The following is a 24,288-nucleotide window of genomic DNA, read 5'->3' as shown; positions in this document are numbered from 1 at the left end:
CTGCACCACCTGCAGGAGTGGCCTCCTTCACACGTGAGCCAGAGTTTCGTACTGGTATAATCAGGGGATTTCTTAAGCACAAGTTCAGAGGTTTCTTGAAGATGGTGATGAAGGTGGGAGTACACACAGCTGTCCCAGTTCAGGGGGACTGAGGCACTGGAGCCCCTTTATACCTTTCTAATGACATTGCTTTATTTATTTACTTATTTTATTTAGTTCTGTACTGATGATGTCCTTCAGCTTTATGTCCCATGGGTGATCACTGTGTGGGAGGGCTGTGCTTGGAGACCAACACTGTGTAACAAACAGGACATACACATAGAGGTTCACTGTGGATTCATTAGCACCTTTGTACACTTGAGGCAGCAACATTAAACAAAATAGTAAATAATCCAGCCCCCTACAGCCAGGGGCATCTGCCAGCTCCCAGTCTGGCTTCCCAAAGGAAGGCATGTGCTTATTTCTCACTGTTGCCAGTTACGAGTCAGAGAAATGACCTGGGTTCCTTGTAAAAGAAGAGACAGGAAAAACTGCAGCAACACAGGACAAAATGCATCAACATTTTCCTAGATAGAACTTAGTGATGGCAGGAATCACTGATGGGGAAGTACTTTCATGAGGAGTCAACTCCATGGTTTTCAGCAATGACTTCTTTCTGAAGATGATCTGTGCACATGCTGCAGTTAAAAACTTCACACAGTTAACAGGACAGTCAGCAGTTAAACACATTATAGAGACTGCTCAGGGAGATGAAAGGAGGCATTAAAAACACCAAACCTTGTGTAAAGGTTAATTAAAACATTAATAATGCAAGGTTCCATTTATTCATGCATAAATAAAATGACATTTAATGGTAGAGACACACTGAGCATTACTGTGGTGGACATGACATCGGGATAGAGAGGGAACACATGGGAGCTTCGACTCAGCACAGGAAATTACTGTGGAGCACAGAAAATGCTGGGCAAGAGGATGGGGTGAGAGTGGGGATCACAGGGTGCAGGGAGAGATGGCTGGGGGGTACCTGCCCTGATCAGCTACAGTTCCACAGGTCTCAAGGACAGTCCTTGTGTCCCCAGCCCCCCAGCAACCCCAGGCTCAGGAACCAGGAGAGTGTTGGCTCATATCTGAGTGTGTGGTGTGAGTGGCATGGGATGGGCAGGACCACCAGATTTAATCCTCAAATACAATGTTTTTGTACAGTAACAACTGAAAAACCCCATAATATTTTTACTCTCTTATTTTCTGCAGATCATAGAATCATAGAATCCTAGAGCAGCCCAGGCTGGAAGGGACTTTGAAAGATCACCTACTCCAATGCTTTCTGGGAAAGGAAGCCCAGAGTGATTTTCTCACACCCTGACCAGCTGCATGTGGAATCCTCCAGTGACGGAGGCCTGTCCCTGCGAAGGTTGTTCCAGCGAATGACTGTTCTCGTTAGAAGTTTCTTTCATATTGAGACGAAACCTCTTCTGGTGCAGCTTGTACCCATCACCCATTGCCTTCTCCATGGGACTCCTCCTGCAGAGAGACCTTCCATCCTCTTCAGATCTCCTGTGTATGTCCTGGGGTGCTGTGATGGGTCCCCCCCGAGTGATCTTCTCTGGGAGAAGGGACTGAACTTCTTCAGTCTTTCTTTGCAGGGCAGGTTCTCCAGTCCTTGGGTCATCTATATTGCCCTCCCTTGGATCCTCTCCAGTCTGTCTGCTTCATTTTTGGATTGTGGGGACTAGAACTGTGCATGACCAGCAAGGCTGGGGGCCAGGCAGGTGACACTACTCTCTAGCCTGGAACCCACAATGGCCTTCACACAATGCTGCCAGGACTGTCATCCCTCATCTGTTCTTGTTGTGACCTCCTCAGACGCTCAGAGCATCACTTACAGCCTGCTGGCTCCGGACCTGCACCTGCACCTCCGACACATCTTCCCCTCTCTGTGCCCCCACCACCATGTGTCTGTGCAAACACTGTTTCTGTGTGGCCGTAATTATACTCTCAGTTTCTCTCTTTAAGCTGTCTTTGACAAGCCATTTAGAGTTTGCCTGCTTTCATCAGCTTTTACAGTGAAGGAAAGTTGGCAGGCAATTCTCAACTACCTGACTTGTCTCTTGCCTGATGATTGATTTCCAGTGGGAGTAAGTTTTGATATTTGAAAAGATCCAACCCATTATTATTGAACATTTGAGTTGTGTAATGGAAGTATCTGTCTGACAAACCCAGAAGGATATTTGAGCAGAAGGCTCAAAGGCTTAAGGAAATTCTAGATCATGTATAAAATATTGCCAGTGCATTGTCTCTGGTGTCAGACAGAGAATGGAAAGAGGCCACAATGTCAGGAGAATGCAGCCAGATTGAGGAAAAAAAGGTGCAAATGGAATATTTTAAAAAAAGTGAGGAGAAATATTAGCTTCTGTGAAGAATGAAAGATATGGCAGACAATGGGATGAAAAGGACTGATTCTGACCTACATACCCAGGCAGAATCCCTGCTGACAGAGAGGAAAAATGATACCTTTGATCTGCAGGTGATATCAAGACTCTGGGCATGGAGAGCTGATGAATCCTGTTGAAAAGGAAAAAAATCATACCAGCCCCAGTGGAGCCTGGGCTCTCACTGCAGACAGGTTAGCAGCCCACTTGGTGTGCAGCCTGGGCTCCAGCTGTGGCTTGGGGACAGGAAAACAGAAACATCCCCCTTGGGAGCGGACAAAGATCCCCCTGGGGACAGACAAACCTTCCCCTGGGGGATGAGACCCTGATCATTAGTTCAGGGATGGAGCTCTGCTGGCCGGAGCCAGGCACTCAGCTGAGAGGGCTGCTGAAGGCTGGTGACCAGACCATGCCCTGGGAGCACTGCCAAGGGGCTGAGCTCCCGTGTCTTGCACAAACAGGTGTGTTTTTCCTGGAAAACAAGCAAAAATTGCTGTATCAGCCATAGAAGCGTCCCTTGGCGCCTCACAGCCTGAGGCAAGTACCAGCTGCACTGGTATGAGACTCATTACAGAACATGTACTCTTAAGGGTGGAGCACGTGCTCAGCCGTGAGCTGGTGCAGTGCCTCATGTACACAGGAAACCACCTGCAAGTTTTGGATAAGTCCCTTCATTTTGGGGCAGATGGTAAAAGACATTTCTTTTCTCCTTTGGTGCTGAGGAGAAGACCCCATCGTCCCTCACCTCATTTCCAGGCACAGTCTTGCCCAGGTCATTGCCATTGCTCCCCTGTGTCTGAGCCCAACCTCACCTGGGTCACTGCCATCTCTCATTTGTCCCCAGGCACAGCCTCACCTGGGTCACTGCTATTGCTCACCTGTCCCTAGGTACAACCTCATGTTTTCTCCTGCTCTTTGGTCTGGGAGTTCAGACCAGCCACAGCCCTGACAAAGAGCAACTCAAATATACATGTGTGTTCCAGACACCAGCAGATTTTGAGAGCAAAGGAAGGAGGTGGTGTTTTCCCACAGTGATGAATTCATGTCCAGAGAGCTGTAATGCCACGCTCAAATGCAGGGAGAGACACTGCCTCATTAGCATATTATTCTCTTTTTACTAATCAAGTCAGCGTGAATAATTTTGCTTACAATTGTGTTTGATTGTATTAAGGAATTACAGACTTGAAAAGCTCTTTTTTTCCCAAGTCTGCAGAAGGCAGCAGCACCATTCCTGCACTATTTTTAGTGGATGTTGCAGAGAGTGTGGTCTGTGCCTATCCTGTTTCACCGCCAGGATTGTACACCTGGAATTTCAAGGGAAAAAAGAAAACTGAGCAGTGTTAAAAGGAAGTTGTACACCCATGCACGTGTTGCCTGAGGAAGTAAAAGGCAGCTCCTGCCTCCATTCTGGACTGACTGTAGTGCTTCTAAATGAACCCAGCAGTGCCATGATGACTTTAAAGCTCATAGATGAAATTGCATTTTAAAAATCACGCAACTTGCCTTATCCCAAAATGAAGGGGAGATGTTTTCTGCTCCAGTGACAAAGAGCAATTTCCCTGTCATGCCTGAGGTTATAATTACAGGTGAAGGCTGGGTGAGTGTGGGAAGTGAATTTCCCTGTAACACTAAACCACAATGATGGTCCTTTCAAGTCACAGAGCTTCTGAGGCCATCACATAGCACGGCTCCAGCCCTCAGGAAGATTTATGGGTAGCTGCCCTTTTCCCAAGTGGTTTTCCAGATGGGAGCTGCCAGAGCAGTGAGAGCCCTACAAGCTGCTGGAGCAGCCACACCAACCCCAAGCCCCTGGGTGTGTGGCTCTGGACCCTTACTGTGGGCTCAGCATCTCCACTGAGACTCCCTGGAGATCTGTGGTTGAGGAGCAAGCGTATCCAGGGAGCAGGCAGGAGCATGGGACAAGCAGTGGGAGTGAGGAGTGCCCCAGACCTGGCAGTGCTCTGTTCCATGCTAGCAACTAAGGATTGGTCAAACCACACAGGAGAAAAAGAGTTCTGGCTACTCAGTATTGTGATAACCCCCTTGGATGTGATATAAACCCAGCACCTGTGTGGAAAGCTCTGACAACATTACAGTGCTGCTCATGCTACAACCACAGAGTGACCTGACCCACCTGGGCCAGGGGTCCCATCCAGCTCAGAGCCACTGCCCCTCCAGCACAGGGCATTCGGGCTGTGTAGGGAGCAGGGCTGGCAGCCTGTGAGTGGGGGATGGCATAGCCATGGGCTTCTGATGTGCCAGGGGGGCACTGGGAGGAGATGGGGGCCAATTTTCCTCTTGTAAGGCTCACACTACTGGCATCTGTAGTGTTCTGTGTCAGTGCCTTACAGAAAAATGCTTCAAATAAATCACCAAAACCATTTGGGGGTAGGAAAAGAAATCCTTGTCTGGCAAGAGTTGAAGAGCTCCACCTGGTTATCTTGCCTGAAGTACAGCAAAATGGTGAGTTTGGTATATGTTTTCAGCGAAAGATTGTCTGGTACTAAGAAACTTTTAAATCTGGTTGAAGAAACAAAAGAGTCTGACTGCAAGCTAAAGAATTAAATGGATCAGTAGCAAGGCAGGAGCTCTTTGAAGAAGAATCCTTGAGATTGAAGTTGGGTCACACAACCAAGCGACTGGTACCTGCCCCAGCTCTGGCAATGAACTGTGACCAGGTAGAACTTTTCTAGGAGATGGACAATGGAAAGCCCCTGCTGTTGTGGGGATGCTGCAAATGGAAGAGGTCCTTCCCACAGTGCGGTGATCCACCCCACTGGTGCCAAGGGCCAGACAGAGCCTCACTCCAGGCTTGTGGTGCCTTATGAAATGCAGGAGCAATGGATCCCCTGAACATCACTAACCCTTGGCTTCCCATGACCCCAGCCCGTGTTTGCCCTCCATAGGGTTACTGCAAAAACCCTGCAGACGTGGCCCCTTGTTACAGAAGGGGCAGGAGCTGCTCAGTTTTGTGGATGCAAAAGAAACCGTAAACAAGTGAGATGTTACCTGGCTCTTCAGCTGAGTGCACACGCTCCTGCACACACAGACAGAAAAATCACATTTTTCTCCAGTGGATCCTAAGGAAGAGACTATAATAAGATTTTGTGCGTAGCCTGTTGTTCTGCATTTTGACACCAACAATTCCAAGGCACACAGGGAAAGCAAAAGGAGATAAGATGATTCTGTAATGGGTGCTGAAGATTTTCTGGGGAAGGGATTTTTTTTCTTTGTTTGCTAAGCTTTCAAAACTAACACTGACATTTATACAAAAAGGAGATTTTTATTTTCCCCTGGAGGTTAACAGCCTGCTGTCTCCCACAGTGAGTTATCCTGTGGCATTGCTAGCACAGGTAGAGGAATTGCTTCTAGTCCAACTGTCAGCACCCAGCAAGGCAAAAATATTATGGAGTTAATAATGGATTTAATAACAAGCCATTATCAATAATTCCATCACTCCACTCTGGTTCATGGTGGGTGGCGTTGCTGGTTCGCAGTGCTGGGCAGGGAGAGCCTGGGTGCCTTCCCAGGCACCTTCTCTTTGTGCCCAACAGATGTATTGGCTGGCACTGACCCAGCAGGATCAATCACTAACTGCCCGTGTTTTGAGCCCAGAATTTGCCAGACACACCCTGTGCCACCTAAATACATGTGACAGCAGCAGTGGCAGTGTTCAAATAACAACAGCTCCTGGAGGGAGGAGGGAACAGAAGGGCCATGAGCGTGGGGGTTGGGATCCATTGCAATAAAGGTGGCAGAGACAAGACCAGGACGTAAAACCATCCATCGAGTAGTGATGCTGTCTTTGTCCAGTCCATGTTCAGCTGGAACATTGGGTCTTACACCAATGACAGACCAGTAAATTAGTCATTCCGCTTGGCCCATCAAGGAGCTAACAGGACAAACTACCATTGAAATGGTACAATATACTAAAAATGTGTGCAAGCCTGCATTAACTGCTGCTGGAAAATACACCCCAAACATGTCCATGCAGTGTCCTGCAATGTGAAATAGGTGTCAGATTAAGGCTTCTCTCAAAGTGCCCCAGGGCTGGAACCCACAGTTGTATCTAATGGCATCACAGCCAAAGGAAAAACCTCTGAGTGTTTGCCAGCCTTTATGCAAGGCTCCAGCTGATGGTTTTGTGCTGAATTAATAAATAAGTTTTTACTCTGCTATCCTACAGAAGGCAGATAAGAAGCCAAAAAACAAATGCGAAGCACAGCAGAAGAGCAAACACATTTGCTTTAAGGAGGGAAAGCCATGGCTAAGTTTCTAGACCATGAAGCTACAGGCTGCCTCAAATTAAATTAATTTAATGGCTTATACATTTTCTCTGTAGAGATGTGGGCACTGAAATGTGCATCTGCAGGTGAGGCAAGGAGGTCTGGCAGACACTCGTGTCACCCCTTGGCGTGGTACAGATGCCATGTCTGTATCAGGGGCAGCTGGGAGAGGGAGGGATGCTCCAGGCAGTGCCCAGCATCTGCAGCCTCCAGTTCTGCCCCGCTGGCACCAGCCACCCTGCCTGGCAGATCCAGGTGAGCCCCTGTGTGGGAGCCAAGGCTGCCCAAGCCTCATGAGGAGGGGGCTCTGTGGGGGCCAGCATGGCACCAACTGACGTGGCAGCAGCTCCTGATGCCACCCGAGACGGACGGCAGGTCACGAGTTCTTCACTCTTTTTATAGGTTTGGTTCATTTGCATATCAGGGTTAATTCTCCAATTAAAGCTTCAGTTTTACCCTCAGCACACCCCCCTCTTAGTGGCTCTTTGGTTTATACTTTTGGCCTAGGACAGTCTAAGTGTCCTTGAAGAGCATGCCCAGAGAGGCTTTGTTATGTCTATCTAGCACGAGAGCAGAAATTAACAGGCTACAAGGAACTTCAGAGTTACACACTAAGAAGTACAGAATTTGAAAAATATAAAAGTTAAAACCTAAGGCATCATTTCCACCTTCTCTCCACTCCCAGCTCTGCTTCCAAGTGAGTACTCTGGCTTCATTGCCGGGAAGGTTCTGCATTCCCATTCTCCAAATTACTTTTTGCTCATTTGGCCAAGCCCTAATTCATCTTGTCAAATATTTTTTCCTCCTGCCAAAAGCACGGCTCCTATTACTGTTTCTCACATCCACTTCAGCCTAACAGTGTCTGTAAATAACGAATTTGCATAATGAACAGGATTTATGAAAACCAGTTGCTCTCTGTAGGTGACCTTGTGACTCCAAACATGCCAATGCGCAGGGGTGCAGGGCAGTGCTGCAGTAGCAGCGGCTTTGGGAAGCTGCTCATTGGGTGTGCGAGCACCTCGCCCATGCGTGCCTTCCTGGCTTCCTGCTGCACTTGACAGCCCAAAATATTCACATAGAAATGCTCTGGGCTCCCTCAAAAGTGATGGTGAGAGCAGTTGACCATCTCCAGTCACAGCAGTACCAGTGGCACCACCTGCTCACACTGGGGACCCTTCTGGCAGCACCCAGCAAACCTGCAGGGACAGAATCAAATCCAGAAACAAACCATTCTCTCCTTATCATCTATTAATGATCACTGTGCAACTGCATTCCAGGGAAAGATTAGATTTTGGGGATGTGCACAATGCAGGGCAATAATTAATACCAATATTATTCAAACACTGAGACCTTGTTGCTCTCTACAACTCCCTGACAGGAGGTTGCAGCCAAGTGGAGGTCTGGCTCTGCTCCCAGGTAACAAGCGACAAGACAAGAGGTAATGGCCTTAAGTGCTGCCACTTCTCCCCGTGACACTGGTATGGATGGAGCAAACACAGAGGGACGGGTCTGAGCAGCCCTGACATCGCAAGAACAGCAATGGGAATGTGGGAAACTCCAGTTTGGCCAACTCTAGGAAGGAGGACAGCTGGCTCTGATTTTTTTGCTTCATAATGTGAGAGTGTGAGTGTGACCACAAAAGTTAGAAGCCAGAAATAACTGAATGTAGTGATAAATGAAAGGCAGTGATAGAAAGTTTGATGGTGTTTCCCTTTGAGGAAAATGCCCCTAATTCCTTGGACAATGATGGAATCCAACATGCTCACACTTTTATTGGGATTTTTAAAGAATTAGGATAAAAATTTGGATGAATGAAGAGAAAGGTAAAGAAAATTGTCTGGTAGAAAGCTCAGTATTTCAAACTCATTTTGGCTTGGAATAGGAGGAAAAATTTGCTTTTCACATCCTTTTCCAACAGATCTAGTTTACTGAATTTCCATAATGAGTCCACCTCACCTTCATTTTTAAATAATTCCAGAGGTGATATGGAGAACTGCAAATGTGATGTCATATAAAACCTCCTGAGATGATAAAACTTGGGCTGAAAACTTAAGTCACTGTGCAAATGCAAGGTTTCTCTGAGCTTTGCTGAACATGTGGAGCTGGCAGCAAATGAAGGCCTTGCCCCTACAGGTTACCCAGAACAACTCAGTCAGCTCACCAGTGGATATCTCAAATACTTTGTAAAATATCAGGCTTTTCCATACATCACTGTAAATTTCCCACTTAATTTTATAACATCAAACCTGCCCTCATTTTTCCCTCCTCAATCTTCCATTTGCTCATGAGATCATGGAGTCCCTGCTGATAGCAAGCTGTGATAAATTAAGTTTATCGCTTAAGAAAAAGTATATTTGAGTTATAACTGTTAGCTCCAGCTGAAATAATTCTATGGATTCTCCTGAATGCAAAGAAAATAAATCAGGAGATCAGAACTCTACAACTATGTGATTTATGTGTATAAATATTAAAGGCATCAGCTAATCAGAGAATTAAAACTGTCAGAAGCTCTAGTGTGGCTCTGTGGTAACACCCAGCACAAATTTTCTTGCTCCAGGATTTTATGTGCAAAGTCAGCCTGTGTTCTCCAGACCTGGTCTGTTATTCCCAGCATGAGGCCTCAGTTCTTCCCATGACATAATAACTGATTAGCACAGAGTTTTAGGATCTGGGATTTGGAAGCAAACTCCTTCCTGGCACTGTTCGTGCTGGATAAATGGTTATGGACTTTTGGTTGGACATGGTGGCTGTTTGTGTCCTCTGCTGTATCTCTCACAGTGGGAAAGGGGATCATCTTTCATCTTGCAGAAATAATAGACTTACAGCCCTGATAATTTGTATATCTAAGGTAAAACCTGTAGGTAGAGGTTATATTTTTAGTAGAACCACTGGTATGGTAGGTGAAGTTTCAGATGTGAAGCGCTCTTGTTTTTGAATTATTGTCTTTTCCTCCAGCTGTATCAGGTGTTGAAGGATCATCTTCTCTGCCATAAATCTCCCTTACTCATACTCTCAGTGCCTCGTGGCTGCAGCAGCCACCCCACCCCATGTGAGATGAGCGACATAATTTCTGTCCTTTGAGGGAAAATATGGCAGGCTTGGAATCCCCCCAAGCAGTAGTTTTAAAAACAGTCTCACTAAGCTGCTTATATAAAAGTTAATTTGATAAAAAATCCCCTATAAAATGGAAACTTCCCTTGGATTTCCATAGCAAAGCATCAGGAAGGAGCTGCTTTCACACCTGGTGCTGCACTGAGCTGTGGGTTATGCAGGTAAGCTGGGCACATAGGAAGGATTACTCTGGCTACCTACGCTCTTCAAGCTGCTTTTAATTGCAAACAAGGATAAAACGTTAAAATACCATAAATATAAAATATAAATATAAAATATTTTGAATATTTTTTTAACATTTGCTCCTCCATCTGCCTCTCAGAGGAAGACTCCGCTCCCACTAGGAGACATCAGAAGTCATGGGAATGGGGAGCGCTGGGTGCAGCCGTGCCTGAAAACCTGCTGGGAGGTGCAGGCTGGCATTCCAAGAGCCCAGCTTCAGTTCATGCAGCCTGACCTGCGGAGCAGCACGGCCACAGCTGGGCCGGGAACTGCGAGCAGCAGCAGCTGGAGCCTGCGAGGTCTGCAGGGAGAGGGGAAAGCCTGGGGGACTCGGTGGGTGGGTGCCTGTATGGGTGTTCCTGGGCCAGGCCGCACGGTCGGGGCCATGAGCATCACCGGGAGAGAAAGCTGGCCACGGATAATGTTTGGGGCAGTGCCTGTGGCACATCCTGTGGCACATCCTGTGGCACGTCCCACGGCACATCCTGTGGCACATCCTGTGCCACTTCCCTGTGGCACATCTTGTGACACATCCCTGTGGCACGTCCCACGGCACATCCTGTGGCACATCCTGTGGCACTTCCCTGTGGCACATCCTGTGGCACATCCTGGGGCACATCCTGTGGCACTTCCCTGTGGCACATCCTGTGGCACATCCTGTGGCACATCCTGTGGCACGTCCCACGGCACATCCTGTGGCACATCCCACGGCACGTCCCACGGCACTTCCTGTGGCACATCCTGTGGCACGTCCCATGGCACATTGCACCAGCCCGGCACGGGCAGTCCTTGTCCTCCTCCTGGGGCATGGGACAGGGCTGCTGTGGCTCCGCAGAGGTACTTGGCAGGGAATTCATGTCCAAAAAGGCTCAGAATGGATGTGGTATCAGTGGGACCTGTGCCATCACTGAGGGTGGCAGGATCATTCTGCTGGGACTGCCCAGGTCCCAGGTACTGCAAAAGGGGATCCCTTGCAGGCCTCATAGGGCCCCTCACCTTCCAGAAACCACCATTTGTCACATACAAACACTATTTAGGTTTCTGAGGAATGATTAATGGCACACAGCAAACCGTGTATCACGTGATACATCACACACACCTGATATGTTGTCAGAGAAACCATTCCTCATTGCAAACCAGTCCTTTTTGAACCTCACAGCCTGGTTTACAGACCCCATACTGTGGGGTATGGCCTGTTCAGGTGTTGCCTTCAGGTTTAATTACTTTTTTCCTGTGTTTTATGCATTTATTCAGTCTTTACTAAATAGTGGTCATTATTTATCACTGGACCACCTGGCAGTGATCTCTGCCTGGAGTTTGGCTCTTTGGAGGTGCCTCATTTGTCTTGTGTTTGCCTTGAACATAAGTCATAAGCCACCAGGACTACTTGGAAATGCACTATTTTTCTGAAAGAAAAATCAGTCCACAAACCAAACACACAAATAAAGTGTAAATTGTATGGGGTTTTCATGGCCAGGCTTTGGTAGTGGGGGGAATTATAGGGGTGGCTTCTGTGAGAAGCTGCCAGAAGCTTCCCCCATATTGGATGGAACCAATGCCAGTGGCTACGAGACGGATTCGCTCCTGCAGCTGACATCCACCCAGCTTCCTCATTGCATCCTGCTGCTTGCCTCCTGTTGATGCTAATGGATGTATTCCCAAAATGATCACTGAACAGGGTAACAAGCAATTTTTAGGGAAGAAATTGCCATCTGGTGTGTGAAACAATGAAGGCAGAAAGCAAACAGAAGAGAAGAGAGAAGAGAGAGAAGTACAACGTCAGGGCTGGATTTCTTTTCTTTGTTAGTGCTGGGTTTTGGGAAAGTGGAATTGGAAAAAATTCCCTTAATTTAAATTTTATTCAAAGTCAACCTTCTCACCATCAAAGAACTGTAACAATACTGGTGGGTTGTTTAAACAAACCACAAAATGCCCACAAACCTGCTCTGAGGAACTAATAGGGAATCTGGGGGCTCCAAGACGTCGCTTGAGAAAAATAAAAAGCCAGACTGTAATGGTATTTGGAGTGCCATTTGCTTCAGAGATGTTGCCTTATCTGCTTCGACAAGATTCTCTCAGACATGTTTCCATCCTCACCATCTCAGCCATGGGGCTGAACTGAGATTTCCTGACTCATGAGAAGGTGCCAAGTCACTGAGTTTGACTTTGAGATTGAAATGCTGCCCCTGTTCAGACTCAAAGTCAGCAACTGGCAGGCCAGTGCACAGATTGGTTTTTGTAATGCAAACAAGATCCTCATAAGTCCTCCAAATGGAAGCCCTCCAGTCTTGTTACACAAGTCTTAAATTCATTATTAAGTGTAGAACTGCTAATTGTACATTTGTAATGCAGCATTTGGTAATTGCTCACTATACAAACACTGTAAAGGCCTTAGAGAATGCACCTAATTATGGGCTTTTGACAGAAAGCAGGCGGGAAATCAGTCCACAGCTTGTGAAGTGAGTGGATCAGCTTCCTCATCCTCATGGAGCATTGGCAGATGGAGTTATAAGCCAGAGGATGCACTAGCCGGTGGCCACCAAAAGGGGAAACTTTGTTCACCCCCTTCTTCCACATCCTGCTTCCACTTCTGGGTGTGCTGTCCTGCTTCTGTAAAAAAGGTCTGAACGAAGTGCCAGGAGGCATCTGTTGGTGCTATTTTCTGGCCTTAGTGGGGCTGTAACTTCAAAATTAATCAAAGAATAGACCTTGGCTTTTACTGATCGCATGGAAGCAGTGTTGAGCATTTTGGAGTGGCTGTATGTGAGTTAGCTGTTGTGGTGATTTTTTGTTGGGATGAAGTTGATTTTCTCCCAGTAGCTGGTCTGGAGCTGTGTTTGGGATCTGTGCTGGAAGCAGTGGGGATCCCACGGGGATGTGTCAGGCCCTGCTGGGCAGCACCTGCACCATGCCAGGGGCTGCTCTGCTCCTCACCCACCCCACAGCGAGGGGCTGGGGGCACCAGGGTCTGGGGGGACACAGCTGGGACAGCTGATCCCAACTCTCCCAAGGGATGCCCCAGCCCCCAGGACATTGTGCTCAGCATAGAGAGCTGAGGGAGAGGGATGAGGGCACATTTGGGGTGATGGGGTTCATCTTCCCAAGTCACTGTCATGTGCGCCAGAGGCTGGCTGTCTTGGGGATGGCTGAGCACCTGCCTGGTATGGGAAGTGGGGAATGAATTGCTTGGTTTGTTTTGTTTGTGTGCACAGCTTCTTCTTCATCTGTTAAACTGACTTTACCTCAACCCACCAGTTTTCATACTTTTGCTCTCCCAGTTCTCTGCCCACCCCACTGAGTGTGATCCAGCAGCACGGTGAGCCGAGCTGCCAGCTGGGGTGAGACCAGGGCACCTGAGGGGCCGGGGCTGCTGGTGGTGCTGGGCCACTGCAGAAGCTGATGGTGGCTCTTCCAGCCGCCTGCCCCAAGCCCCAGCCATGGCTGGCAGCAGCAGGCACAGCCCTGGGGCCCTCTGTCTCCAGCAGAGCCCCTGGCCCGTGTGCCTCCTCCGTGTGAGCCAGCACAGCCCACTCAGTGCTGGTGGTCAGCAGGAGGGGCTTGGGGCTGCTGAGCCCCCGGCCCAGCCTCGCTGCTCTGAGCATCAGCTCTCCACAGCACGCAGGGCAGCAGCCCAGCTCTGCCTGTCCAGCAGCGTAGTTGTACACGTTTTTCATTAAACCTATGTTAGACATGGAAAAAACTGCAAAAAGGAAGCTTGGTATTTCATGTGTGAGCTCCTTAATACATTTTGGTGTTTCTCATGTTTGGAGAAAAAAACAGGATTGGAAAAGCTGTCTTCTGTCGTTCTGCTGGAAATGTATTGAGGTTTTCTGAATCGACATGATAAATTTGCTTTAAAAAACTAGTCTAAAATCAGATGGAATGAACAGGATCTCTAGAAATGCTTTTCCAGTCAGAGGGGCAAGGCAAAAGGTTATTTCTTTTTCCTTCTTCTGTTTTTTGAGGAAGACAGTTAATTCACTGTTGTTGTTTCAGAGCCAGAGCTCTCCTTGCAGTGCTGCTCTTGGATGTGACCAGCAATACAATCCTGCCCTGGACTGTGCCAGGGACTCAAAAAGCTGTCTCAGACATGACAAGTGGTCATACATGAAGCAGATTTTTGGTTCTACTGACTGAGAACATCTTATCCATGAGTATCTGTAGTTTTCCAGATGGTAAAAAGCTTTTCTGGAAGCAGGTCCTTTTGCTGTGCCGTTTGAAACTAGAGAAGGGAGTGATGAGAGGGAAAGCTAAATGGAGACAACAGCACCTATCTCTTCATTTTGTATGAGGTCGTTCCATTGGAATGAATGAAGATAAAAATCTACTTGAATATCAAAAAATGCATCTCTGAAACAGAGCTGTGCCCAGCTTCATTTAAGATTCCTCTGCACAGAAACCAGGTCTTCATCCCAAGGTGCTGTTGTGACGGACCAGAAGCTGTGATTATAGTGACTGCCAAATTGGGAATGGTGTCATGGGTGGGGAAAAGAGGTACGCTTGTTCCTCTAGTTTAAGAAAGGGTTGAAGTGAGACAGAAAAACAGGAATCTTGAGGTTAGTCCTTAGCAGTGTGCAAAGTCACAGGAGAAATTGGGAAGAAATAGCAGCTGGAGACAACTGGATAGGTAGTTTAGGAGTAAATTTAGGAGAAAATTTTAGGAGTAGGTAATTTAGGAGTCAAACAAATCGGGTTTCAGGGAGACAAATTGCAGCCAAGTTCCTCAGCCAGGAATATTTTCCTGTTGCCTGACTCCCAGGCAAGATTATCACAGACTGCCCACCCGGGCTGTGTGAGGCTGGCCAGGCTGAGCTGCACAGAGATTCTTGCACTGAGCTCTCATGTTTGCACCAGCAACCTGAGCTGTCTTGTACCCAGAAACCAGGAAAGCAGATTTCCAGGCCGGTGCCACACAACAGCTCCTGCACAGCTCAGCAGGAGGATGCTGAGTGCAGGTGGGAGCTGCTGTGGCAGGAGGTGCTGCCAGTGAGATATCTGCCATGGTGGTGCAGGGCTCACACTGGGCTGTGGGGCTCAGCAGGTGCAGAGCCTGAGGCAGGGGACCCCACTATGGTGGGGGCAATGGGTGAGGCATTTCTGAAGGGTGTTACCCCCAATGCAGAGGGGAGCGTTCCCAGACCCGTCTTTGGCTTGGTGCACAAGGACAACTGCTGCTCCACACAGGTCCCTGAAAGGCTTGGTCACTGCCGTGTAAAAGATATTTTCTGGACATATAGTTCCCATTTCCTGGATATTTTCATGTGTCTATGCACACTGAATTCCTGTTCCATATTCCTATCTCCCTGACCTCCCAAGGGCACCGCCTCTTTGCAATCTCACTCCCTGAGGCTATAAAATAGTCGTGGTGGAGGTTTTGGGTGGTTTTTTTAGAACTCAGAGCATCAGATTAACTGATATTTACACATCTCCTGGAGAGCAGAGCCGGGCAGCCAGCAGCTGTGACGGGCAGGCAGGGAGTAGGACAAGGAGCAGAGGAGGGTGATGCTCAGAGAGAGGAGTGTGGTGGCACCTCCAGACCTCTGTGGGAGCCAGGCTTGAGCTGGTGCAGGCACCCATCCATGGGGACCAGACCGTGAGTGGGGGGGACAGGGTTGGCCACCTTCCTGAGGGTGCAGGGGGTACGTGGCTCTTGGGCTCTGTGCCAGCACAGGAGCCCCACACCTTCCTGGGCAGCTCCAACACAAGGAGAAAAGCACCTGTTTTCCTGCGATTTTCAGCATTTCTCAACCTGTTCAGATGACCAAACCCTTTTGGCAGCCACATTTTTTCAAAACCATGTGGTAGCACCAGCCTTTATCCTTCACTGTCCTGTGTGAGCTCCAAGGACCAGCAGACACGTGGCTACTCAGGGCAGCAGCGTGAGGGTGGGAAGAGAGGGGTTTGGTCTGGAGGTGGCAGCACGGTTCTCAGTATCCCCTGATCCCCTCCCGTTAACCCACAGACAATCCCAGCACATTAGGAAATGTTATTCAGGGCCTGAGGAACAGGAAAAGCAGGAAAACATTCCTCTTCAGGGGCTGGACTTAAAAAAAAAAGAAAAAAAACCCCGTGTTTGGAAGCTACAGTGGGAAACTGAAGTTCAGAAGTAAAACATGCATTTTTGTTGAGGACAGCAAGAGATTGAAGCAGCTTACCCGGGGAGACAGTTGAGTTTTGCCTATTGAAGTTGTTTTTCTTTAACCCAGCCTGGGTTCATTTCCAGAAGAACTTCAAACAGCAGCAAAAGCCAGGACCCTGTGGCTCTTGGTCTGTGCCCTGTGGCAGGTCAGACTGGCATGACGCACCTACCACTTCTCCTTAAGGAATGGCACCCCGCAGGACAGAGGATCCCGTCCTTGAGAGGTGACACTGGCAGGAGTTGCTGAGAGCTCCTGTTAGCAACAGGAGTAAGAGGGTAATTAGCAGTGACAGCTCCTGACCCAGGTCTCCCCGATCTCCCTGACTCCTGTAAAGAGAGTTATTAGTCAAATACAGCACCTTCTTGGGAAACAATTACCACTAATTACCATCAAGTCATAGCATCCCGAGATTTTAAACACAGTGTGGAAATCTTGTGTGATTAGAGACCATCAGGCAACTCTCTAATGGGTTTCCATGCAGTATATTCCTGACAAGATGGTTCATGCCAAACAGGTGACTTTCACTGATGTTTAATCTGCACTTAACATTAATAAAAATAAAGCAGGCTGGCAGACTGAGACACTGCCGACAGCCCAAGCCCTCCTCATGCACCTCAAAAACCAGAATCAAAGGGAATACCTGGAACATTGTGAGTGTTCCTGTGACTCCTGATCAGATTTTTGGCTAACCCAGCCTGTAGCCCACCAGCCTTGGTATGTGCTGGGAGCAGCATCACTGGGTCAGAGCAAGAGCCCCATGGTGGCAGGAGGTGGACAGAAGGAGCTGAAGATCTGCAATGCAGCCACTGTTCCCCATCCCTGCAGCCAGCATCTCCACATATCACCTGTCAGAAAGCTCTATCAGAGTCTGCTGTCTCCTGGGAATAGAACAGACCAAGCTGGGAGGTGTAGAAGTCAGCTCATCCCAAAAGCCTTTGCAGTGGATCCCACAGCAGTGGGACTGCTGAGGCTTCCCTGCCTCCTTTTGTGCTGGAGGGGACGCCCACTCCATGATGGAGGAGGAGAAATGAACACTCACCCCTGGATTGGGATCTTCTTTGCTCATAGGTGTGTGATTCAGTTATGGCTTATACATTATGGACTCTCATTACTCAAGTAGTGAATAAGTGAATCCATGTGAATCCCTTGGGCAAAGGGGATCAAATCCTTGTTTGTTGTGCTTGGTTCTCTTATCTCCTAATGAGCTCATTAAAAAAACCTAATTTACAGAGCACTTTGTCCTGTACATTTGAGAGATCCAAACTACCATGACACCTCTCCTTTGGCTCTTCCTGCCAGCTGCCAGCTGTGAGGAAGTGTGTCCGTGGCCGGGCAGGACACCAGGGAGGGCCAGAGCAGTGGTGCCCTCCTGGGAGCCATGGCTGCAGAGCAGCAGGGGCTGTCTGTGCTGCAGAGCCTGTTGGGACAGTTGAGAAGGTTTCCACCTGCTTGGAGAGGTGTAGCAGCAATGCCGAGCCTGCAAAAACCAAAGGAGTGTGGGCACCAGGAGCAATGAAGTGATTTTTAGCATCTCTGTATGTCTGGAAAGGGTTAAATCCGAGTCAGGACCTTGAACCTCGTTTGTGTTACAAACATACACAAGACCCTGGTAGCGAATGCCCAGACCAGAGAGAGCAGATCCTGGGCTGGAAACACCGTGTCATGGCTGAACTGAGAAAGTCAGCACCTGGAAATTCCTGAGCCCCTGCCTTATTAGATTATCTTGCTGCTCTTCTTTTCTCCTCTGTAGGGTTCTTTATTCAGAATTTGCTCAAATATTTTCCTTCAGAAGATTTAATATCTCAAAGTGCAAATATCCAAACCCTGTATCATTTTGTAATTTCATACTCTGTGGTTCTTTCATATGCATATCAATCATTTGCCATCCTTTTGAAGGATGCAGCTTGAGTAATGGAAGTGAAAGAAAACCCATTCAATGTTGATTTTAATTGAACAAGCTCGGAAGCAGTGGGGATCCATGCCAGACGCCAGTTTGCTCTTTTTGAAGAGTTATTACTAGAATTCTTTTGCTTCTGTGTCTCTATTTTTTTTTCCAATTAGCAGCTTCTCAAAAATATTAGTTATCTTATTATTTTCCTGGTTCTGCTTGTTTGGGATGCTTATGCATAATAATCACTAAATTCACTTTCTCCTCCTCTTCCAGTGGAATATTGTACTCCCTGGCTGGGGAGCAACACTCCAGCCTGCATTCCAGAGTAATTTTTGCAGTGAAAATTAACTCCTTTTTGGTGCAACCTTTTCATTGTGGTTATCGCAGTGGTGAGCTCCTGCATAGTCTACACTGCAACTGTAGAGACCGTAAATATTATAAATTGAAGACTGCAAACACTGTAAATAAAAGTTTGTTCTTTCTTCTGTGTACAAATGAGGTGTAGGGTAGCTCTTCATTCTCCCACCATGATGAGTTGAACATTAGCCCTCAGCATGTTGCTTGGATATAAGAGAGGAGATGGAACATCCAGAAGAATAATAGCTTGGATTACTGGACACTATCTTCCATGCAAAATTTGGCTTAAGGAAAAGACTTAAATCAGTAACTGGTAGAACAACAAATTCCCATCTATTATGGAAACGAGCTCTGCACATGGCTCTGAGGGAATTGGGGTAGGCTGGTGATGGAGATTTTTCTGTTTTCTACTGAGAAGTCATCTGAACAAAGAAGGAATAAACTGTGTAAGAAAGAAATGTGAATAAGGAAGAATTTTAAAAGACTGAGACCCAAAACTCCAATAGGAAGAGAGTGCAAGTGTTAAGAGAGCATGTTATTAAAATTCCAGAAACAAGGAGGAGGAGACAGACAATGAAGCACGTCTTTGGCTTTAAACAGGCAGCAGGAGAGGTGCTGAGCCCTGGTGGCAAAGGATTAGGTGCTCGTGCTGTGTGTCAGGTGATGCCCATCCTATCTGCACAGCACCCAACACTTCTGTCTGCTGAAATCATGGAATCACAGCATCATTTAGATCAGAAAAACCCTCTGAGAGCATCAAGTCCAACCATTCCCCCAGTACTTTCAAGCTGTTCAACGATGTGTGATTGGAAGCTGCATTCAGGGATGGGCAATTATTGTTCTTCAACCCAGGAGGCTTAATGTCACCTTCAGAAAGAAATGTAGAGCTGTTTGCCCCTGAACCAGCTCACCAGACCACAGCACTGCAGTGCAGCCCTGGGCCCTTCCCTGGGATACATTTTGGCTTTGCCTTCCACGTCCAGCTGTGCTGGGCCCTGCAAGAACACAAGTATGTTTATAGAGACGGAAAGATGGGGCTGCCCATGGTGCCAGCAGCCCTCTCCTCATGTAAGCTCTGCCCCAGCTCCATCCCACACATCAGCACTGCCTGTCAGTTGCAGTGAGCCCCTGGCAGTCTCCGACTGCTCTGGCCTCTCCCTGCCTTGGGAACACCAGTCCCAGTTCCTGGAGGCGTCAATGACACCTGGCAGAAGGAAACGGCCTTTTGCAGGTAACAGGTTTTTTTGGACAGGCTGTTTTTCTAAATTATGACTGAGCTTAGTCTCTACTTTTTATTCACAGCCCTACAATATACCTGCTTCTTCCCGTTTCTTGTGTAGGGTCTCCATCTGTAATATTTCCTCCTACGCCTATTTCCAAATCAAACAAGCCATGCTCCAGGTGAGATCATGTGGCCCTGCCAGGCCACCATGGGGGTGAGAAAACCCATTGTGTGGGGTGCAAAGCTGGCTGAAGAGAGCCCTGAGCTTGTGTGCTGGCTCCAGGGCAGGCAGAGCCTGCCCACGAGGTTTGGGGTGAGGCGGACAAGGCTCCTCATTAGCACAGCAAACTTTTCCCAGTTGTGCCTCCAGGTCTTCCCCAGACATAACTGGGCTCACACAATGCAGAATTGTAGCAGGTATGCAATCACAGCAGGACAGTCAGTGCTCATCTGTGTTCATCCTCCAGCTTGTGTCTGACACTTAATGCACTTCATAAATAAGCCAGGTACCAACAGCTGGAAGTCTTCATATAATCATGTAAGAAATTAAAAAAAACAAATCAGCACATGATTTTATTTCTCAAAGAACAGATTTGTTAAAAGGTTAAGCAAACAGACACTACAATTACTGTCATCAACACTTTTAATCTAAGCTATTTTTTGGTTAAAAATGCAAAAAAGGGTGCACTCCAGGTATAAAGTATTGCTTTACTTGGTTTGCTTCTACCAGATGAACTGAGTCTGTTTGAGGATAAGCCTGTCGCTGGCCCCCCACCCCCTGTGGAGGTTTTGAGTGATTCACTGGCAGTGCCAGTGGCAGGGTCCGGCAGGGTGGGGCTGGCACATAAAAACCAGGGCAACAATATGAACAGACTCTAGGGAGAAATGTCACACCAGTTCACCTTAAATAAAATCAGAAGGAGTGCTAAGGGACCTGTGTGCTCGGGCCAGGTTTAGCACCAGTTGCCCTGAGCCTCCCTGGCCAGTGAGGGCGAGAGCTGGGGACACCAGGACAGCTGGGGAAGGACCTCACCTGTGGCCTGGTGACAAGGAGGCAGAGGGCTCCAGAAGGAGCAGGATCAGTCCCTGCCATTTTTTGTACAATGCAACAGCTCCCCCATCTTACAGACTAAAGAACTTAAAATGAAAAACATCCCCAGGAAATGATCACTGCGTTAACTCCACATGCTTCCCTGGTTCTTCTGGAGGAGAGGCTGGCGTGCACTGGCACCTGAGGCGTTCTTGTCTCCAAGGTGCTCCAGGAACAAGAAACCTACTTCATGCAACGGGACATTTGACATTTCAGTGATTAGGGCAGTGAATTTCCTCCTTGTAAGGATGAATAAGCATTGCCGCTTCCAGATGCATTTTGATGAGGTACCAGAGTCTCTCTTAAGGAGTACCATGTACTGCCTCTTGACATGTTTTTCGCCAGGCTGTCAAAGCCTGCAGTGCCTGGAGCTGCTCCCCTGCACTGCTGCTGGTCTCCTTTAGGGTGTACACGCAGCACGCGGTACCAGCGTTCGGTGCCTGGCGAGGAAGGGCGCCTGTGCTGATGGAAAACTGTGCTCCGTGAGGAGTGACGTTATGCCTGAACAGTTCCTGCTCCAGTCCATGGTACAGCTACCACCACCGCACACACGGGCATCCCGCCCCTCCTGCTGCCCAAGCAGTCCAGCAGCAACTCCGGCCACAGCTCAAAGGATGGCTCCGGGCTGTGAGGTCGGGCTGGGAAGGAGGTCTGAAGGGATGAGGGACAGGCAGCCCCCTGTGGCACCGTGGGTGTGGGTGTTGGGGGCAGCAGGCTGGGGGAGCATGGCATCCTGTCGCCAGCAGCTGCAGCACAGTGGCACTGTGCCTAGGCCCCAGGTCCCTCCTTCCGGAGGTGACTAAGGGTTTGAAAGTGCATAAAAGAGCTCTGTGTGCTATTTGAACAAAGAACTCTCCTCAAGGTCTCCTTATTTCAGCCAAAAAAAGAAATGATGAAATAAATTTAAAATTATACCTGTGAGGGGAAAAAGATCTCAGTTTAAGGAGTTACCAGCTCTATTGGGAAAAAAGCATTTTAACACTGGTTGGTGAGACCAAGACAAAACCCCCAGCAAGAGCTTCTTCAGAAGGGTAAAGGGGGAGGTGACTGAGCCCCAGCAGGAGTGAGAGTCCCCAAGGCAGGGTGAATCCTGGCCACAGCTAGGTAGGAGCTCACCTGAGTAATCCTGAGCATCCTCAGTGCCAAGGCTGTGCAGGACAGTGCTGTCCATGAGGTACACTGCAAGGCATTGGGAATAACGATGCCAGGACACAGACCTGCCCCTCCCACAGCACTGAGGTTTGTCCCAAAACAGCCTGTCTCAGGGCATCGAAGGGAGCATTCAGGCACAGACACCCCCATAGCATCACTGGGGGCAGCCAGGAACACCCCAGGAAAGACCCCAGTGGAGGGGTGACCAAGAGGGAGGGGAACAGCTTCAGGGTAAGACCTGTACAGCATAGCAGCCACACACTGTCACTTAGGTCAAGGTCCAGGATCAGACAAGCGGTCTTTCCATCTCAGCCATCAGTGAGTGAACTTCCCCAGCACACCCCCAGTTCCCACAGTCCTAGAGGCCCCAGGGGGGAGCAGTTTTCCCACTGGGTACATAACTAGGGGGTGTTGCTGTCTCAGTCTTGTTGTCTCAGTCTCACGTCCAGGAGGGATTTCAGGGTGACAAAGAAGATGCAGCAGCCCTTGCTCAAACACCTGAGGCCGGACAGCACAGGACATTGCTTTAGCTGCAAGGTTGTGGAGCTCCTGGGCTGTGCTGTACTGGTACCAGTTCAGAGGGGTCCTGAACCAGCCCTCACAGTGTGTTTGGGCTGGATGGTGCAAACCAGTGCACCCCCCAGTACATACCAGGCTCTGAACACAAGCTTCCACTGAGTTTCCACTGAGCTTCTCCATGTTCCCATGGCCAGGGAAGCCATACCCCGATGTTTGCCTCCTCTCCCAATGACAGCCACACTGCTGGCATCACTGGCATGCCAGCCCCCCTGCTTCTGGGGCAGCAGAGAACTGACAGAGTGCAAATGCTTGAACCCGAAGCCCAAGACACTGGTGGATGTTAGCCAAGACCACAGATGTTTTACCAGGGAGCATCTTATTGTCTCTCTTCTTTCTCCACAGGGGAGCACACTGTGAACGCCAAATCAGGGCCGAGCATGACACTGCCTCCAGCTCCAAAGGAGATCAGCGCTAGGACTGAATGTGGGGCAGAGACCACCCCAGCAAAACCAGCCAACACGAGTTTTCCTTTGAGGGAGAGAACATTTAGACTAATTTCCTCCTGCCAGCCTCTCTCCCCCTGTAACAGCTCAAACCAGCTCCATGAAATAGCAGCTGGTACTTGGAGATAAACGCTAACTCAGGCCCAGCCTGGCAGCCCAGCCCTGGACAGATTCAGAGGCTGTCAGAAGGGCAGAGGATGACGTGGCTCTGCAGCTGTGTTCCTTGTGAGAGCAGGGTAACAGGCTGCTTTGGAGACCACTTCAAAGTTCTTAAGTCACACGGACAGCCCTGAGCCCAGGAATAGTGATGTGCTCCCTCTTCTCACCCTTACCGACGCCAGACGCTGCATCCCAAGGCACAAAAAACTTTGGCATGGCATCAGCAGAGAGGTATGAGGACTGTCACTGCATCTTCCCGTTTCTTGAATGGGGCTCCTACCACGTGCATCCCCAGCGAGAAGACGCCAGTGTATCCCCAGCAGCATTGCTCCCACTGCCTCCAAGCGTGCCGAGCAGTCCAGGGGTTTTCTCCTGCACCGTCAGCAGCGGTGGCCACGCGGGCTGGTCCAGCTGCAGAGAGTCCCAGGGCAGCCCCCGCGGAGTGGGCAACTGCCTCCCGTTCCAGCGGAGGGGTGTCGGGGGAGACGGGGCCATTGCCCAGTGGTGGCAGGGCACGTGCCTGCACATCCCTCCAGGTGCGGGGTCACTGGCCGCTTACGAGGTTCGTTAATTAGCTCCTCTTCCAGGCTCTCCAGGCAGTGCTCCTCTTCTTCGGGTCCTGTAACATCCGCGGCGTTTTCCCACAAAAGAGCATTAGAGAAGGGTGTCAGTGTTCCATAGCACGAAATGCACTCTCCTCTCTGTTAGAGATCCAGGAGACAGGTAACGATCGGAATCCCCAAAAGCGCTCCAATTTACTGCCCCCAAACATGACCCAACCTTTACTTCTTCTGCCAGGATCATCCCTCCTAGAAGTCCGGTGTTGCAGTCCCTGTCCTCGGACCGGCAGGGCGCGAGCAGGATGCGGACAGCTGCGTGCCCCGAGGGTGGACAGGAGCCCTCGCCAAGCCAGGCAGCGCGGAGCGGAGCTGCCGCAGCGCTCCCACCCCGCGTGGCCGCTCCGCGCCGCGGGACGGTTCCGCCGGTGCATCTACCGGATCCATCGTCAGGTCAAACTCTCGCGCACCCCCCGCAGCCGCGCCGCCCCCGCCCGCCGCCCGCTCCGGACCTGGGGCCCCGGGCGGCGGCTGGGGAAGGGCTGTGAGGTGCCCCGAGGACCGCGGCCGCTCTCGGTTCCCGCCGCCTCAGCCCGGCCCCGGCGTCGCGGGGCAGGCGGAGGCGTGTCCGTATCCGTGCCGGTGCCCGT

The 24,288-nt window shown here is 49.3% G+C and overlaps 1 long non-coding RNA gene across 1 annotated transcript; it reads right to left on the bottom strand.

Moving 5' to 3' along the window:
- Positions 1–14,391: 14,391 nt before the first annotated feature.
- Positions 14,392–24,281, bottom strand: LOC121673939. Its single transcript, XR_006019370.1, has 3 exons — positions 21,865–24,281; positions 16,829–20,182; positions 14,392–16,514 (listed from the first exon to the last, which is right to left on the bottom strand). It is a non-coding gene; the product is annotated as an uncharacterized LOC121673939 (long non-coding RNA).
- Between the last annotated feature and the right edge of the window lie 7 nt (positions 24,282–24,288).

Source organism: Corvus kubaryi, unplaced genomic scaffold (assembly GCF_017639235.1).
Source record: "Corvus kubaryi isolate FWS band 111438036 unplaced genomic scaffold, C.kubaryi_AGA036_p1.0 66, whole genome shotgun sequence".
Lineage (NCBI taxonomy): Eukaryota > Metazoa > Chordata > Aves > Passeriformes > Corvidae > Corvus > Corvus kubaryi.
This window is presented reverse-complemented; position numbering and strand designations above follow the sequence as displayed.